The sequence below is a fragment of the Schistocerca piceifrons genome, chromosome 5 (assembly GCF_021461385.2).
Source record: "Schistocerca piceifrons isolate TAMUIC-IGC-003096 chromosome 5, iqSchPice1.1, whole genome shotgun sequence".
Lineage (NCBI taxonomy): Eukaryota > Metazoa > Arthropoda > Insecta > Orthoptera > Acrididae > Schistocerca > Schistocerca piceifrons.
This window is the reverse complement of record NC_060142.1, coordinates 590503041-590523764: the sequence shown is the minus strand read 5'-3', so window position 1 is coordinate 590523764 and position 20724 is coordinate 590503041.

The window sequence follows — 20724 nt, the reverse complement described above, 5'->3', positions numbered from 1 at the left end:
CTCATGAGCGAGTTAAAGATCCGATTTGGAAAGACATCAAAAGTAAATGGCATGAAAAGACACACACTCAGATTCGGCATTATTACCTGGTTAGAAACAACGTACTCTTCAAACGCTGCACTCTCGATGACAAGCTAAGGGTACTTTGCATTCCTGACGATTTTGTTAATAAGCTCATTTGGTACATTCATTTCAGCTATGCAAATTTTGGTCCACGAAAACGTTATCATATTCTTCGGACGACTTGTTATTTTAACAATATGGAAAAGAGAATTCGAAGAGTCCTGTCTATTTGTGAACTTTGTGAAAAGGCTAAACCATCTACTATCTCACATCGTGCTCTGTTGTTTCCTATCATTCCTTCTAAATTAAAAGAATTTGCTGCTGTTGATCTCTTGGGACCCCTTGTCAGAACATCGAATGGATTTTCGTACGTTTTAGTCGCTGTTGAACTTACTTCAAAATTTGTGTCTTTCACACCGTTACGTAAAGCCACTCGACGGTCTGTATCCAACGCCTTTGTTAAAAATTTCTTACGTGAAGTTGTCCACGTTAGTAAAGTCATTTCAGATAACGGACCGCAATTCAGATTTGCTGTTTGGTCACGCAAGCTCTGGAATCATAAAATCAAACCTGTTTTTATTTCATTGCACTCACCCATGTGAACGGATTATGAAAGAAATCAATAAGCTTTGCAGACTTTATTGTCACAGAAAACATCAGTATTGGGACAGATATTTACACTTATTTCAAAACGTGCTGAATGAAATGCCTCATGACTCCATTGCTTTACCACCTATTCATGTACTGAAGAATGAAGAACCACCGAACAGAATCAGAGAGCTTGTACCTTTTCCAAATACACGTAAACTTCGACACAAAGACATAATAGATTTGGCTATTGAAAATATAAATTCTGCAGCAGACAAAAGGAGAAAACTACACGGTAAAGCAAATACAAAGAAATTACATATTGGTCAGAAAGTTCTCATTAAAGCTCATTCATTGTCACATAGGAAGAAACACTTGAGTCACAAATTCTTTCTGATTTACAATGGACCTTACAGAATCCGATGTATACCATATGATAATTGCGTTGAAGTTGAAACTCTGCGTACTAGGAAGAGTAAAGGATTGCACCACATTTCACATTGTAACCTCCCCACCGTAATTTTTAAAAGAAAAAGGAAAGTGTAACCTCCCCACAAAAATTTAAAAGAAAATGAATGACAATACTTAATACAAATGGGAGCCTAGTGTAACCTCCCCACAATAATTTTAAAAGAGTATCAATATTATTTAAGAATGCTAATCGACATTGCGCTAAGCGTAACCTGCCCACAATGGAATCTAGTGACAATGACAATTAAACAAAAATTAGCAATCTGACTCAAATGTAAATTCTTCACAAAAATTAAAGTCCATTCAGTGATAAGAAAATTCAATTAAACCGAAACATCGGTCTTTGGCCCTGTGTAAAACAATCAGAATTAAAGTCTTACCTCAGAATAACTGGATGTCAAATTTCTGCTCTTTTTCGTGCGCACGGCTTGGAGGAACTGCATTGCAAATAATAATATTCCTTTTTTTGTGATTTTACTGAAATTTTTCTTTAAAAAAAGTGGAGTGAAATGGGAAGTGCAACGAAATCTTTAGTTCAATAAAAAATAAAATTTTGAAAAAATGCTTTTGAAATAAAATTATTATTGGGGCACTTGTTGGAGAATAATTACAATAAATAAATTTTTACATTATCTAATGATTATATTAATTAACAGTATACCTCATTCAGCATCTTGACCAGTGTTGCCGACCGCCTACATCACACAACCGCACTGGGCTGCTACTACTGACCGACCGCTCTGCATGACGACTATTAGCGTACTGCACTACATGACGACTAGTAGTGAACTGCTCTGCACGACTACTACTGACCGACTGCTCGTAACTAAATCGAGCTACAGACTTCCACGACTACAGACAGAGTACTGCTCTGCATAGCGACAACTAGCGAACTGCTCGCAACACTCGCGCGGTCAAGCGCATACTCTCTGGTCAGAGACGCTGCAATGCCTCGCCATCGCTGCTGCGTTACATACGTATTTCAACATGTATAACCGTTAATTGAGAGAAAATCTGCTTTTTAACTTAGTCTCTGCCATAAAATTTTTCACTTCACGATACTAGTACACTTTGTCACACTTAGAAACTGTTAATATGCAACAATGTTTTTAAGTTAACTATCCAGTCTAGAACCTAAGGAACATATTTAGACAGTAATTACGAATGCATTGTTATAGTGAACCAACGGCACAGTGTTATTGTGTGTGTACATTCTTGTTCGTTACTTGCAGGATTACGTAATGACTATAAGGCTCACATACTTAGATCATATACCGGTACTGCTACTGAGATTTTAATGCAACATTGTGGTTTAATTGAAAATATAGTCTGGATTTTAAGTACTTTCTGAGAGATACCAGATGACACAGTGGTTAGTTTATTTGACAGCTACACGATTATATCATGACACTACTACTGAGTGACACAATTTATATTATTGCTTTTGCGCTGTATCTGTTTTATATCTGCACAGTTTTTCTGAATTCTTCTGGAAAGTAAAAAATGTTTTAGTAGTAACTTTTGTGGTATAGGTACAATGAGACAGTCTATTTCGTAGCACAACAATACGTTACAGTATAGTACTTTCTTGATCACGCATAGCATTTGACTTTGTTTATTACGAGGTAAGTACATTGGCTTCTACAGAACTTTGCTTTCGGACTACAATAATTACGACACTTGGCACATTTTTTACCCTTAAGTAATGACAGAGATTATCTTACAACAAGACGCACTGTTTAGCACTATAGTGCACGTATTTGAGTGATTAATTTCATACCGAAAACATTAATTTTTATAGATTTTGAAATACAAAGATACAAAGGTTTTCCGTGATACATTTCATTCCACTGCTGTAATCTGTAACACCTGAGGCTATAATTACATTAATCCTCAGGGGGTACACGTCTACTTTGTGTGCTAAGCGTGAAGCGAGCGCTAGGAGCCCTAGCTAATATGGTATTTGCTTATACAACTTTACACATTGGTACCATATTTCTCTAACACAGAATTACACAGCTATCTGATTATTTAACAGAGAAACAAACATTTTTTTACTACATCAGTGACACATGTTTATACAATTACACAGTTGGATAACTTCACACTTATGAAATTGTATTTTGTCTGTACTTTGTGAACTCTTCATATTTTTTCGGAACCATTGTGATACTATGAGAGCTTTGAATGAGTATTTGGTAAGTGATCATGATTTTTGAAGTACGTTTGAGGTAGATGGCTTTATAGAAGGTTTTGAAAATATTGAAAGAAGCTGCGACGATTTTGAGATGTGATTGATCTGTTATGATGTTATTATTACGACGACGATGTTTATTATGCTGTTGAGGTATGTTTATGATCAATAAGTTGATGCTATATGAGGAATTTGATTGTGCTATGTATTTATTATGATGAAATATGGAAGAAGTGTCGATGAATATGTATATGTGTAATAAGGTAAGGAGTAATGAGTACTGGTTAGGGACTCTGATTTGTGAAAAAGAATGTTGGAAACCAAGAATCATACTTTAAGAGTTATGAAACGTGTGTACATGCGTGAATGCATCACAACACTGCTATTCACGAGATTTCGTTTCTACGCATTTCTACTGTAATTTTTCGATCTGTGAATTTTTTTAAAATGAGACTGTCACTGCAGTGGAAACTGCTGTATTTCGGTGAGAAAGCTACGTGATCTTGACGTAATGCATTGTGGGCGCCCAGCTGCCCCAGTCGCCTGGACAAAAAGCCATTAGGTGGAGAAAAAAGAGTCCATTAACCTTGCTATTGACATTCCTTTGTAGAAAGCATCGCAATATGACACGCTATTACTTGGAAACATATGATTATACTTGGAGCTTGTACTTTGTGATACTTACTGAAATGCTTATGAATTGATGGGAAATATTCTTACATCTGCACACCTGATTATGACAAGTGTCTTTCTACAAGAGTTGAGAGAATTTCTACTGACTTATGAAATGCCACATGGCTATTGAATGATGTTTTTATGCTTGGCTTTGTACACAGTTGCTTATTTCATTTGATATCTGGTTTCCAGCTGTGTTGCAGCATTGGTTTTATAAAATAAAATTAAATGCATTTGCTATTGTGAACATTTTCTGTCAACAGATCTATTAAATAATAATTTTATGATCCACATTCTTCTAAAAAGGAGAACTTGGAAAGGAAAGAACAATAAGAAGGGTCTAATAACAGTAACTGCATACATAATTTTCTTTTCAAGTACTTGGTATTTTTTTGTAGAATAAGTTGTTGTGGTGCACCACTTTAATGACATAGACATTAAGATGTGAATAGACATTTCCCTTATCTGCACTGTTGTCTTTAGTGTACTATTTTTCTGGTTGTGGGTTTATTATGTTTAGATATAAGTTTGCATTTGCTACTGCTGTTTGCCAGGCATAGTGCTACTGAATTTCACTTTGTATTACTCTGTTAAGTCAGTTTCACTACTGATATATTTTTCTTGTTTGCTGCACATTGCCTTATATTAGTTGTAATATTGCATCTGCTTTGCTAATTTAGATATACTGCTGCATTTTTTGTCATTGCTGTTTGTGTTAATTTTTTTGCTGCAGCATAGCGTCGTCCCTTAGTATATACATATATCTGAGCTCAGTAGATTTAAGTTACCTTAAGAGGGGGTAGGCTATATAAGAGAATGAGCTATGAAGAATATGAAAAAAATGCATTGAGAAGTTATATGAAAGAGATTTGGGCCAAAATGAATATTTTACAATGGGAAATAATTATTTTGAAAGAGATGAAAGGTTACAGTACCGCCCGACGTTGAAAATAGGTACAACATTCTTCGTTAGTCTTGTCAGAACAACATATTTTTTGTAATAATAACTCAATTTCACTTAATACACCGAAGCCAGATACCAATGTAGGAAAGACAATTTATTTATTTAATTGATCACATGTGCACTCTCACAAAACAAATCCCTACATTCAATTTGGTGAGATCTGTGAAATGAATGAATGTATGGTCGTCTCCTAAGTGCAAATAGTGAATGTGCAATATATGATCACCTTTGAGACGGTCGTTTGGTCACCTTTGGTGGAGCCAAATAGATGAAATTTTCCTGAGCTTTGAGCGCCTGAAATGTGGCTGGCCAATACGGTAGCATGGTCTTCTCCCACCTCGACGGAGGTGCGAGATGACCTGAAGAACGGCCATGTTTCAGTACTCTGGCGCTGGGTCTTGTGTTGGTAAGACCTGTCTTAGGTGTGCTCCGTAAAGACAAAAGAGTGGAGAAAGTGGTATGCATGTGAAATACTTAAGAGTAGTTTGGAATAATTATTTCTCTACTTCAGGAACTTTTGGAGGGGAGAATTAAATTACAGGCAGGTAATATTAAGGGGATCATAGTAATCTTCAGAAGTGACCAACGGTCACAGTGAAACCACGTGTAGCAATAAGTTGAAATACTTGCGAGTGCTAGTACTAAGTTGGAATACTTGCGAGTGCTAGTACTAAATTGAAATACTTCCGAGTGCTAAAGTTAAGCCGAATTACTAGCGTGTGTACTATAAGTTGGAAGTATTTAATAAATGGCGTGTGCAGGACTTGAAATTAGAGACGAGTACTTCCACGTGGTGAGTACTGTGTGAGTCTCAATCTGTGTATGACACAAAGGATAAAGAGAAGTACTCGTCCATGGTATCAGTTGAGGACTCGCATGTGTGACGAATATGTTCTTAATATTGATGTTGTATGTGTAGAAAACTAGGGTGTATGATTTTATGTTTTTTAGAACAAAGATTCTTTTATTACCAATGTATCTAATAGATCATATATGTAATAAATGAGTATTTAAATACTGTAAGAATATCCTTTTGTCTGTAATGTTGCGAGATGCACGGATGGATCTGACTGATTGGGTGTCGTAGCTCTGAAGTGCCCACACAGAACGCGCCCGTACCTACATAAAAATGCGGGAGGCCAAGCTGACGACGGCATGGGAGAGGCGACAGAGCCGCTGCGCTCCCCATTCCACTGTCCGTCGGGGTACACTCCAAGTGCCCGCTACAACAGGTCAACAGCCTGGGGCGACTCGCACCTACCACTGGCCATTCATAAGTTGCGCCACCCTTACGACTGCAGACAGTATCCCGCAGAGGCAACAGCGGGTGGTTTTTCTGCTCAACGGCTCGCGCGGCGGCGGCGCGACGGTAGAATGAACGACGTGCGGCAGAGTCCGGCGGGGATTTTTTGACAGCAGCTATTAACTAGTACTGTACTGTGGAGCCATGAAAATAAGATGACTGCTCGTATGTCTCAATAAGTTGGAAAGTGAAGTTCTGGTGTTTTCACGTTGTGAGTGGTGGAAAAGATTTTGTCTTTAGCAGACAGGACAATTGTTTTGTTTTGTCTTGACCACTGAACGGTGGGATCCATAAACTTTTGGGAGTGACTTGTTAAGTGTGCTTTGTAAAATGCATGTGGGACGCTTGGTATACTTAAAGAGGACAGTTGTCGTTTGGTGACTAATTATTGTCTGAACGCTAGAAACTAAAGTGGGACATTGACATTTGCATTTGTAGTAGGAGACATTTCTTTAATTGGTGCAGTAATAAGTGCTGTTTGTTGGAACTTAAGACTTTTAAACACACCATGAACTGAAAGGACAGGACCGTGGGTAATAGTAGTTGTAGGACCATTTCTGGACGACCAGATTCGTGTGGATGGTAATCTGAGAGTGACTATGACATTTGTGTTTAATGTGAGATACAGTTTATTGTTCAGTGCCTGTTCAAAATGCCGATTTGAGTGACTAAAGACTTTCGTCCGGGTAACCATGGGAGAGCTTTGACACCGAGACAGTGTTTCTAGGAAAACTGTGAGCAACTTTTTGACCCCACGAAAATCACAGAATGAAATGATTCCGTGTGACTCGCAAGATAGGGAATAATGTATTTGTAATAGTGTAAATTTTTTTTATATGTTTTATTCCTGAAGGGACTCCAAGTGTAATTGTATTTCATTAACATTTGCGTTTAGAATAGTTAGTGTGTTTTTTTTTTTTTGTTTGTTCTGGGTTATCAAGTTCACGTAGCATGTTTATTAGAATATTTGGGACAAGGATGCTTTAATTTTTAGCCAGTGTTGTAATACTAACGTAGTGGCTCTTGTTGCATTGGTCAGTAAGGTTGTCAAGGGGGACAAGAGTTTGCATTGCACAACAAATATCGGAATTAACTGATGTATTTTGATGTCGTGGACAGTAATAATCTTGTTGGTGTGTTGACTGAAGCCACTTATTTGCATTATCACAGTGGTGATAGTTCACATTGAAGTGTAACGGAGGCTAGTCGAAATGCAAGTTCTTGTCATCTAAATATGTAACAACAGAGAAATGAGCAGTAGAGTAAAATACGAGAGTTACTGATGGATTCAAGCAATTATTGATAACTATTTACTGCGTGTATTGATGAAAGTTGATGGACTGACTAGCTCAGCAGCAGTTATTTGTACTGGTGGGCAAGGATAAGGTTAAACTCACAGTCGAGTAGTGGTGGCAACTGCTTAAGTAATGATAGTTAATGAGGTATGACATGATGTCTTAGATTGACTAAATTACGTAACCAGTATGTAACTTGTTTTTTTTTCCTCAGTTTAATTTCTCTGTAAGTTTGACGTACATTTTAGAGTAATGGTGTGGAGCCTGTCATTCTACATGTAACTAGTGTACGCAATTTTTTTCTTTTGTTGATTTCGTTTTGTATTTAGACATCGCTGTGTAAAGATTATTACCCTGCAATTTATGAATGTCAGATTACTTCCTCAGTGTTTGGACGGTGAGCTACTTAAAATTTCATGAGTACAATTAGTATTTTTTTTATTTGTTATAGAATTACTGAAGTTTGGATTACTCCTAAAAAAAATAACGGAGATCCCGGTAAATAAGCAAATTTTTCTGTATTTTAGTTTGTATGATGTAATGTTTTATTTGTCATTTGGACTGATGTAAGTTGGTATGTGTATGTTACTCCGGATTGTGGAGAGTACAATAATGAAATAACTGTGTCAATAATTTGGTAAAGTAACAGTATTTGGTCGTCTATTTGAGGTCACCTGGGGCTAAGTTCTCCTCCTGGTTATTATGATGACTTGCTACGTTTGTTCGAATACAGTTGTCTTATAGGAAAAAAAATGTTCGTAATTACACTCGCAATGCAAGGATAGTACCGTGTCATTTATTTTCTGCATGGGTAGCCGGTGGTGAAAGGGTACAGTACCACCCGACATTGAAAATAGGTACAACGTTCTTCGTTAGTCTTGTCAGAACAACATATTTTTTGTAATAGTAACTCAATTTCACCGAAGCCGGATACCAGTGTAGGAAAGACTGACAATTTATTTATTTAATTGATCACATGTGCACTCCACAAAACAAATCCCTACATCCAGTTTGGTGAGATCTGTGAAATGAATGAATGTATGGTCGTCTGCTAAGCGCAGATAGTGAATGTGCAATATATGATCATCTTTGAGACGGTCCTTTGGTCACCTTTGGTGGAGCCAAATAGATGAAATTTACCTGAGCTTTGAGCGCCTGAAATGTGGCTGACCAGTACGGTAGTATGGTCTTCCTCCACCTCGACGGAGGTGCGAGATGACCTGAAGAACGGCCATGTTTCAGTACTCTGGCGCTGGGTCTTGTGTTGGTAAGACCTGTCTTAGGTGTGCTCCGTAAAGACAAAAGAGTGGAGAAAGTGGTATGCATGTGAAATACTTAAGAGTAGTTTGGAATAATCATTTCTCTATTTCAGGAACTTTTGGGGGGAGAATTAAATGACAGGCAGGTAATATTAAGGGGATCGTAGTAATCTTCGGAAGTGACCAACAGTCACAGTGAAACCACGTGTAGTAATAAGTTGAAATACTTGCGAGTGCTAGTACTAAGTTGGAATACTTACGAGTGCTAGTACTAACTTGAAATACTTCCGAGTGCTAAAGTTAAGCCGAATTACTGGCGTGTGTACTATAAGTTGGAAATATTTAATAAATGGCGTGTGCAGGACTTGAAATTAGAGACGAGTACTTCCACGTGGTGAGTACTGTGTGAGTCTCAATCTGTGTATGAGACAAAGGATAAAGAGAAGTACTCGTCCATGGTATCAGTTGAGGACTCGTGTGTGTGACGAATATGTTCTTAATATTACTTTGCGTGTTATGTTTCCGTGTGATGCTGGATTCAAACCCTAATACTCTGAGGGTGAAGCAAGGTGAGTCAGCTGTCTATCCAGCAACGCCACTTGTCTTGCATTGCACAGGAAGACGTGCATATATCCTCCAGAGTTCGTGGTAGGAAAGATGAATATGATATTAATATTACCTTTGTGTGTTGTGTTTCCGTGTGACGCTAGATTCAAGCTTTAATACTCTGAGAGTGAAGCAAGGTGAGTCAGCCGTCTATCCAGCAACGCCACTTGACTTGCATTGCACAGGAAGACGTGCATATATCCTCCAGAGTTCGTAGTAGGAAAGAAAAGTTACGAAGTGGGGCAGAGTCGTGTGAAACTGGGATGGCTACTAATTGAAGTGGGAAAGCTGAAAGTGATGTGATTATAGCGTTGTGACTATTCTTTGTGTTGTATTGTATGTTGCCAGTGTGATGTATTTCATGTAATTTAAGTATGTGTGGGTTGCATGGGAGAGTAGCAAGATAGGTTCAGAGGCAGTGGGTTATGCACGTTCCCTTTCGTACCGCTCGGTCTGGAGTAAATTTTCGTGGTGATGGGTGTGAGAGTCGAAGTGTGAGAAATAGCAAAAGATCCACCATCCTATCCAGAAAGTGCACTGTACCGTTAGATAATTACGAGACCATGAGATAGACAATTACCAATGTAAAGCCATGCCCTCTGGGCTGAGTTTCTCATGTGTAATTATTGTATAAAAATGTAATAATAGAATTTATCGGAATAAAAAAAGATAGTGAAAAGAAAAAGATTGGTGGCCTTGTTCTTCGAATAGTGTGTAGTCATGATATCCAGAATTTATAATGTGTGCGCCATTCACATTCAGTGCGATGGCCACGTGTTGATCAAAACCGTTGAGTAAGAAAGAAAATGTGGTATTGCCAGTGCATAGTGAACAATCAGAGTTGTGTAAATTACTAATAGTCAGAGTGCGTTATCCGTTTCCGTTGCATAATATTCAAACACGAGAATAATTTGTAGCTTAATTGTGAGTACTAGAGCTCATAATCAGACATTGATGTTTTGCAATAAGTAAGAATAAATCCACTTGCTTGGCAGACCACTCATCTTGCAGGCGTGACTGCTTGATGCCACAGTATGAGCAAGGCATGTGGGTGCCTCTCAGAGGATATGAACAAAACAGTAGGGCTTAGGGACAACAGGTATAGGTAGGACTTTTCGGGAGTAATGATGAACGAAGGGAGATCTCCAAGAAGTAAGAGATAGTTTTGTTTGCAAAACACTGCAGTAAAACAAACCTTGTCCTTTCCTTTTGTGTTATCCCACTGTTTGTTTGTGTACCCTTGTGTATTTGTGTTCTTCCTGTCTTTATATGTTTATCTGATACCATGTTGTAGAATTTTCCTAATACTATGTTATTTACTTTGTAAAGATGTTCTGACATTCAGTTCTGTTTCTATGCTCATGTGTGAAATTAATGTTTTGAAAACTATTCTTATTATTTTATTTATTTACTTATGCCATAATTCCTGTAACATTGATGTATATGTTATTTCGATTTTTTTGTAAAGCCCATATTACTACAAATGTTATCTGTATTGTTATGTTTTTTAATGATGTATTTTGAACCTTTGTAACTCTATTCTCATGTCGTAAATTTATAATTGTACAGACACCAGTTCTTCAAATTAAGTTTCATTTCACTGCACACGTTTCTGTTGGTCATCATATATGCACAATATGTGAGAAGTTGGGACTGTTAGTGTTTGCACGTGTGTTAATAATTCAGCAAGGGACTGATTAACAGCATTGCTGGTTCTAAGGACAATTCCAAAAACTTTGTGAGTGTACAAGTGGTGGTTTATGGACTTGCTATATTGTCCGCAAGACTCTTTGAAGGTGTTTGTGCACCTACACAGTCGCAACAGATGGCTGCTGGCCGTCTCTACAAGGACTACAGTGGGTCTACACCTTTGATGGTGCACAAATACCATTATTTCTACAAGGAGTGCAGTGGGTTTGCAGCTCTGGTGGCACAACAATACCATAATCTCTACCAGGACTACAGTGAGTCTGCTCTGTGATGACCTACCTCCAATATTCTTCAAAACTTTGACTGACTCTGCGATGGGTTTGCTCTGTTGTGGCCCGTTACCTGTGTGCATGTCAAGAGTCAGCATTGTCTTCAAGACTGCATGGAAATCCACTACTTCCTTGTGCATTTTCTTTTGCTGCTCAGACTTTGAGAAAATAAAGAAAACTGTAATTACTATTGTGATGAATGATCAGGACTGTCTTTACGACTACAATTTTTGCTTTTGACCAACATTGTATCAATAAGTGTGTGCATTTGATATCTTTGTTATTGTAATTATGAAAATTTTTTTCAAATCTGTATTGGCCACTGCCCAAAATAATTTGTAAATTTTTTTTTGGGGAGCATGGGGGCTATGTAAGTAGGTTGTTTAGGTTTTTATGTTGGTAACGTCATGTAGCGCTCTGTATGAAAATCACTGGCTGTCCTGTGTGTAGTCTGTGGCTGGTTGGCATTGTTGGAATATTCGCTATTGTAGTGTTGGGCAGTTGGATGTGTTGTATGTGAACAGCGCGTAGTATTGCGCAGTTGGAGGTGAGACGCCAGCTGTGGTGGATGTGGGGAGAGAGATGACAGAATTTTAAGAGCGGACGATCTAGATGTGTGTCCACCAGATAGAGTAAATTTGTAATACTGGATATCATGAACTGATGTATATATATGATGACTTTGGAATATTATTAAGGTAAATACATTTTTTGTTCTCTATCAAAATCTTTCATCTGCTAACTATGCCTATCAGTAGTTAGTGCCTTCAGCAGCTAGAATCTTTTATTTAGCTGCCAGTATTGGCTCTCGCTGTATTGCAGTAGTTCAAGTAACGAAGATTTTTGTGACGTAAGTGAATCATGAAAGGTATAGGTTATTGTTAGTAAGTGCCATTCTTTTGTAGGGATTATTGAAAGTCAGATCGCGTTGCGATAAAAATATTGTGTGTAAGTTTAGTGCTCATCAGAATAAGTGAAGAGAGTAATGTCTGAGCACGTTCGGATTTGCTCAGCTGTTTGAAAATCAAATAACGTAGAGGTTTATCAGCACAGAAATTCATTAATTTTTCAAAGGGGATGTTTCAAATGGAGAGAAGTTTTCCGAAGTAAGAGTGATTTGAGGTGTGCCGCAGGGGAGTGTCGTACGACCGTTGCTATTCACAATATATATAAATGACCTTGTGGATAACATCGGAAGTTCAGTGAGGCTTTTTGCGGATGATGCTGTGGTATATTGAGAGGTTGTAAAAATGGAAAATTGTACTGAAATGCAGTAGGATCTGCAACAAATTGACACATGGTGCAGGGAATGGCAATTGAATCTCAATGTAGACAAGTGTAATATGCTGCAAATGCATAGAAAGAAAGATCCTTTATCATTTAGCTACAATATAGGAGGTCAGCAACTGGAAGCAGTTAATTCCATAAATTATCTGGGAGTAGGCATCAGGAGTGATTTAAAATGGAATGATCATATAAAATTAATCGTCGGTAAAGCAGATTCCAGACTGAGATTCATTGGAAGAATCCTAAGGAAATGCAATCCGAAAACAAAGGAAGTAGGTTACAGTACACTTGTTCGCCCACTGCTCGAATACTGCTCACCGGTGTGGGATCCGTGCCAGGTGGGGTTGGTAGAGGAGATAGAGAAGATCCAACGGAGAGCAGCGCGCTCGCTACAGGATCATTTAGTAATCGTGAAAGCATTATGGAGACGATAGATAAACTCTAGTAGAAGACTCTGCAAGAGAACATATCCTCACCAAGGAGTCAAGCAGTATATTGTTCCCTCCTATGTATATCTCGCGAAGAGACCATGAGGATAAAATCAGAGAGATTAGAGCCCACACAGAGGCATACCGACAATCTTTCTTTTCACGAACAATACGAGATTGGAATAGAAGAGAGAACCGATAGAGATACTCAAGATACCCTCCGCCACACACCGTCTGGTGGCTTGCGGAGTATGGATGTAGATGTAGATCTTCTTTATTAATCATATCTGGTAAAGTGATGAACAATGGTACTCAGAATTACAGTTCCTTTGGAATATTCAAGTGCATCTCAGCTCAGCACCTGCTTCCCCTACAACTCCTATGGCTTCGTTGCTGGATTTAAGGCCGTCCGCCTACTATGCAGAGGACCCAGGTTCGACGAGCCCTGGTACTGCCAAGGATTTTTCCTTGTAGGAGGGCTGGTATCGGGTGTCCTCAGCCTCGTGAGGACAACCGAGGAGCTACTTGACCAGGTAGTAGCTGTTGCAAGTTCAAGAAAGCCCATAACAACCATGAGAGCTGTGTGCTGACCACATGCCCCTCCATACCACATCCAGTGACGCCATTGCAGAGGATGACATGGGGATCGGTTGGGGCAGACTGGAATTCTAGGGTCAGAACAGGGAGATTTAGGTTGTTCCGGGCGGTTGTTCCCACATATTTTTACGTATATTACTGTTCCTAGACATTTACCACCTGCAATGTAATCGGAAAGTAATGGATCTTTCCACTAATTTATGAACAGTACGTCACATTCATGTTCATGGTCAACTCTCTGTCCCTGCAATTAGCGTGGATGTTCTGTTTCCAGTGATCGGGAAATTACTTTTATATCTAACCATTTCGCTCAGTAAGGACGATGTGTGGTGTTGGGGTCCTGAGTCCAGTCATAAAGATTTGACAACCTCGAATTTAGTTCAATAAGCGAATGTGAGCAACTAAATGCGACGCTTTCCGGAAACCAAAGAACACGTAAGCAATCGACGTCGCCAAGTGCTGCTCTCGCAACTCATAGGCGAACGGAGCGATCTTATTTTGACAACGGTTCTGCTTTTGATAAGGAGATTTTCATTATCTAAAGACGTAGTACGTATCGACTGCAGAATGTCCAGTGAACGTGATCATCAGTCACACGATTACTCGACATGTGAACTTCTGCACCTGCATCTGTACTCTACAAACCACTATGAAGTGCATGGCAGAGGGTGCGCATCATCGTGCCAGCTATTAGGATTTTTCCCGCTCCATTCACATGCGGAGCGCGGGAACAATGCTTTATCCTGAGAAGTTGGGTCCGTAAGGGAAGACATCTAAACGAACACTTTTCATTTTTTGTCATCCACAGACATATGTTACAACAGGTCTTGTACGCATTTAAAAATCATAATGTCGGTAACAGCTGTAATATCAATTACCACGATTTACATTTGTTTGTGAACAGGAGAACAGTTGGGAAAATTATACGAGGTTTGTTCAGTAAGTAATGCAACACTTTTTTTCTCGGCCACTTTCCGTTGCAAAAATGCGGAATTTGTTATAGCACGTCGTGAAATGTTCCTGCCTCAGCCCTTGTAGTTTATAGTTCCATAAATTTCCCATAGGTGGTGGCGCTGTATGTAGCCTTCAAAACGGCGTCTGCCACGGGGCTGCGTTCGAAGCAGAGAGCTTCTATTGGCGGAAAACCGGGAGCTCGCTGATGTTCATAGTAGCTCGCAGAATGTCTACGTAGACCTGCCAGTGAGCAAAAGCACGGTGAATCGTTGGGCGAGGCGTCTGTCATTATCGCAGCAAGGTCGCGCAAACCTGTCTGATCTCTCGCGTACAGGCCCGCCGCACACAGCTGTGACTCTTGCAATACTGGAGCGTGCAGAGACTCTCATTCAAATACCTCGCTTCTCAGTTGGACTTCTCTTTTGGCAGTCCTGACACACTTGTCCACCATTTGGGATACTGAAAGGTGGGTGCCCACTGGGGTCATCGCCGCCTAACTGAAGACCACAAAGAACAACGACAGACCATGCCTGCGAAGTTGGTTGCACACTATGAGGCTGATCGTGACAATTATGTGTCGAATATCGTCAAAGGCGATGAAACATGGGTTCATCACTTCGAACCGGAAACAAAACGACAGTCCACGGAGTGGCGCCAAACCACTCCTCCTCTGAATAAAAAGTTCAAAACCACACCCTCACGCAGCAAAATCATGGCGACAGTCTTCTGGGGCTCCGATGGTGTTATTTTTTTTTATGTACTCCCTCATGGTGAAACGTCCCCTTGGAAAAATTATGAATGACTGTGCTACTAAAAAAGACAGCTGAGTAAAACTGAACGTACTCAGACAGTTCTCTCTTTACTTATTGTGACCATCACTAAACTGACACACAATATTTTTTAGCGCAACGCAATCTGACTTTCAATAATCCCTACAAAAGAATGGCCCTGACTAACAATACGCATTCGGGAGGACGACGGTTCAATCCCGCGTCCGGCCATCCTGATTTAGGTTTTCCGTGATTTCCTTAAATCCAGGCAAATGCCGGGATGGTTCCTTTGAAAGGGCACGGCCGACTTCCTTCCCCATCCTTCCCTAATCCGATGAGACCGATGACCTCGCTGTCTGGTCTCCTTCCCCAAACAACCCAACCCCAACTAACAATAACCTATACCTTTCATGAATCACTTACCTCACAAAAATCTTCGTTACTCGAACTACAGCAATACAGTGAGCGCCAATACTGCCAGCTAAATAAAAGATTCTAACTACTGAAGGCACTAGCTACTGATAGGCATTGTCAGCAAATGAAAGATTTTAATAGAGAACACACAATGTATTTACCTTAATAATGTTCAAAAGTCATCATATATATCTATCAATTCATGACAATCATCTTTACAAATTTTCTTTTTCTGGCAGACAACCTCTCAAAACTCTGGCATATCTCTCTCCACATCCACCACTGCTGGCGGCTCACCTCCAACTGCCCAACGCTACGCGCTGTTCGCCTCCAACTGCCCGACACTACACAGGCGAATATTCCAACAATGAGTCCAACCAGACACAGACTGCACTCAGCATAGTCAGTGATTTTCATACAGAGCGCTACGTGGCGTTACAAACATAAAAACCTAAACAGCCTACTTACAATGGTTCAACGATCAACTCTGAAGTGTACTCTGCTACCGTCAGGAAATTTAAGAAACGACTTCAGCATGTTCATTGCCACGAAAATGCAAATGAACTTCCCCTTCTCCAAGACAAAGCAAGGCCTCACACAAGTCTACGAACCTGAGAGGAGCTCACAGAACTGATTGGACTATTCTTCCTCATCCACCCTGCAGGCTGGATCTCGCACCTTCCGATTTACATCTGTTTGGACCAATGAAGGATGCATCCCGCGGATAGCAGTATGTGGATGATGAGGAGGTTATTGATGCAGCGAGGCGTCGGCTCCAGCGTCGATCAGTTGACTGCTACCATGCGGGCATACAGCCCCTAACAGTAACGCGGTGTAAGGACGTGGCACTGAACGGAGACTATGTTGCAAAATAGAGTTCTGTAGCAAAAAGAGAGTAGGATAAAGGGATGTATTGGAATCGCGAGGAAAACCGACCTGCTTTCAGAAAAAAATGCATTACTTACTGAACGGCCGTCGTACATGCAGACAGATTTGTACTGTAGGCTTTGACAACAATGGAATTCAGGGAAGACATAGTGATGGAAAGGGCGGAGTAACGAGTGAAAGTGATGGAATACAAGGAGTGAACATAATGTCATAAGGAAGACTGCACTGTAGTTCCTTCTCTAGATTGTCGCACAGATGACAAAATGGTAGATATCGAAATAGACGACAGAGGGATAGAGAAACAATTAAAATCGTTCAAAAGAGGAAAGGCCTCTGGACCTGATGGGATACCAGTTCGATTTTACACAGAGTACGCGAAAGAACTTGCCCCCCTTCTTGCAGCGGTGTACCGTAGGTCTATAGAAGAGCGTAGCGTTCCAAAGGATTGGAAAAGGGCGCAGGTCATCCCCGTTTTCAAGAAGGGACGTCGAACAGATGTGCAGAACTATAGACCTATATCTCTAACGTCGATCAGTTGTAGAATTTTGGAACACGTATTATGTTCGAGTATAATGACTTTTCTGGAGACTAGAAATCTACTCTGTAGGAATCAGCATGGGTTTCGAAAAAGACGGTCATGTGAAACCCAGCTCGCGCTATTCGTCCACGAGACTCAGAGGGCCATAGACACGGGTTCACAGGTAGATGCCGTGTTTCTTGACTTCCGCAAGGCGTTCGATACAGTTCCCAACAGTCGTTTAATGAACAAAGTAAGAGCATATGGACTATCAGACCAATTGTTTGATTGGATTCAGGAGTTCCTAGATAACAGGACGCAGCATGTCATTCTCAGTGGAGAGAAGTCTTCCGAAGTAAGAGTGATTTCAGGTGTGCCGCAGGGGAGTGTCATAGGACCGTTGCCATTCACAATATACATAAATGACCTGGTGGATGACATCGGAAGTTCACTGAGGCTTTTTGCAGATGATGCTGTGGTGTATCGAGAGGTTGTAACAATGGAAAATTGTACTGAAATGCAGGAGGATCTGCAACGAATTGACGCATGGTGCAGGGAATGGCAATTGAATCTTAATGTAGACAAGTGTAATGCGCTGCGAATACACAGAAAGATAGATCCTTTATCATTTAGCTACAAAATAGCAGGTCAGCAACTGGAAGCAGTTAAAACCACAAATTATATGGGAGTACGCATTAGGAGTGATTTAAAATGGAATTGATCGTCGGTAAAGCAGATGCCAGACTGAGATTCATTGGAAGAATTCTAAGGAAATTCAATCCGAAAACAAAGGAAGTAGGTTACAGTACGCTTGTTCGCCCACTGCTTGAATACTGCTCAGCAGTGTGGGATCCGTACCAGATAGGGTTGATAGAAGGTATACAGAAGATCCAACGGAGAGCAGCGCGCTTCGTTACAGGATCATTTAGTAATCGCGAAAGCGTTACGGAGATGATAGATAAACTCCAGTGGAAGACTCTGCAGGAGAGACGCTCAGTAGCTCGGTACGGGCTTTTGTTGAAGTTTCGAGAACATACCTTCATCGAAGAGTCAAGCAGTATATTGCTCCCTCCTACGTGTATCTCGCGAAGAGACCATGAGGATAAAATGAGAGAGATTAGAGCCCACTCAGAGGCATACCGACAATCCTTCTTTCCACGAACAGTTTGAGACTGGAATAGAAGGGAGAACCGATAGAGGTACTCAAGGTATCCTCCGCCACACACCGTCAGGTGGCTTGCGGAGTATGGATGTAGATGCAGATGTAGATGAACCTGTGGTTGGGGAATGTCGTAGATGCAGGATGTGTCACTGATACATTTTGCAGCTCATGTAAGACGATATCTGGCTCTCCAGTACGGTCTAAGGTGGAAAAATTGAGCAGTACTTGTACCTTCGCCTTCAACATCATCTGACGTGGAGCGCCGAAGTGAGCAGTCTTACCAAGATTTACGACATGATCAGGGGTTGTTCGAAAGAGAGACGAGTGCAGTATTGCATCCAAATGCGAGGACGACACGTGGAACACGGTGGACCCTCGTGCAAATGTGCTACAATCTTACAAAAACAAATAGGGTGTGTTTCACTATGTCGTCGTGATCGGTGCGACTTAACATTGTTGCGATGTTGGCTTTACCGAAGGCACTAAGATCAAGTATGTTGTTTATATATTTATGATTTATGCTACGTTTTTTATTAAACCATCAATATATCCTAGATCTTGAACTCCCCCTGTATCCCACGCATGAACAACGAACATGGAAAGCGAAAAAGTGCATTGCGGACATGATACCCGCAGATCCAACTCTTTTCGTAAACTTTCATACCAAGTTTCCTCGTATACTCTCTTCTTTTACCACCACAAGCGTAGTAATCTTAACGAAGTTCTGCTCGTAAATATTTAGTGTGTGTCTTACCTTTTCCTACGTCCCACTCAGACGGAATATTCCAAGAAGCTGCTTCTCTACCCGTATACTTTGCACCTAATCAGTGAGCCCCACCCCACGCCTTGTCCTCGTTAGATTTAAGTTTGGAATAGATCTACTTGACTCTGTAACCCTCACTTTCTCCTCCAAAGATCTACTGGAAAAGGGCCTCTTTAGCCTATCATCAGCCAGCCGGTGTGACCGAGCGGTTCTAGGCGCTTCAGTCGGGAACCGCGTGACCGCTACGGTCGCAGGTTCGACTCCTGCCTGGGGCATGGATGTGTGTGATGTCCTTAGGTCAGATAGGTTTAAGTAGTTCTAAGTTCTAGGGGACTCATGACCTCCGATGTTAAGTCCCGTTGTGCTCAGAGCCATTTGAACCATTTTAGCATATCATCTACAGATTGTGCCAAATTGCTTGCACATACTTTCAAAGAAAACTACTGAGCTGCAGCTGTGAGTAACATGGCACCCTTAGTGTCGGCAGGAATGACGTCACATCAGAGCATGCACTTCGAAAGCAGACAGCTGCGTTCCATCTCTGAATTGATAGCAGCACAGCTGACCACCATTTCACTATTTGACAAATGTTTTTAGTTATCGTGGAGAGAGCACTAAAAAATTTGTTTTAGTCCGTTTCTATTTGCATACCAGCACGCATTCAAAGAGAAATGGCGTAACTTTAGTCCCATTTCCAACTCGTATTCGAAGAGAAATGGTAGAAGTTTAGTGCGATGTTTACAATGTGTTGTGCTATAGCGGGTTGTAGTACATTAGCAGATGATTCATCACCACTGCTTAAAAGGTAACTAGCGTACAGTAAATGTGCTGAAGTCGTATGTATTTATTATTGATGTAGACTATCGTCATTTTAGCACTGTTAGGTGATAACCCAATCGAAAAGTTTACGTTTCGGATACATTTGTATTTAACACAACAATAATTCGTCCTAAAGTCAGTGTTGGGTTGCAACCACACAAATATCTCGCAAAAGGCTCGTTTACATACCCATGTTTGCTGCAACGTTTTTGTTTCTATCATTCATGTACTTTCACCCCCCTTAGTTTACGCTATTAACCGTGATACATTCTGTATCTTGCGACATCAATGCCAGTCCAGAAATTGTCAATAGAAACCTCTCAAGGGGAAAAAAGGAAGTATACTTGTAGAATTCGATGCAAAAACATGATATTACAGATAATGAAATCAAAATTCTGCCGTAGAAAACCATTCCACCATCTTATGACGCACGAATTATTATGTATCCAAACAATATTCCTATCTCATATTAACTAAAGAGTGCCAGGCTTTACCTCACTTATGCATTAAATTTGGATTCCTTTTTTTATATAAACTCAGAAACGCAGCGGTCTAAGGATATTGTGGACGCACAAGGTTTCAGTTACTGTGCCAGCCCCCCTTTTTTTTCTTTTTCTTTTTTTTACGGTATAGTTCGTTGTGTTTGGTCTGGGCGGACGTCACAAGACATCTGTTCAAGTTGATCGTTGATTCCTTGACTCAGTTTTTTTTTTTATTATAGAGAGCAC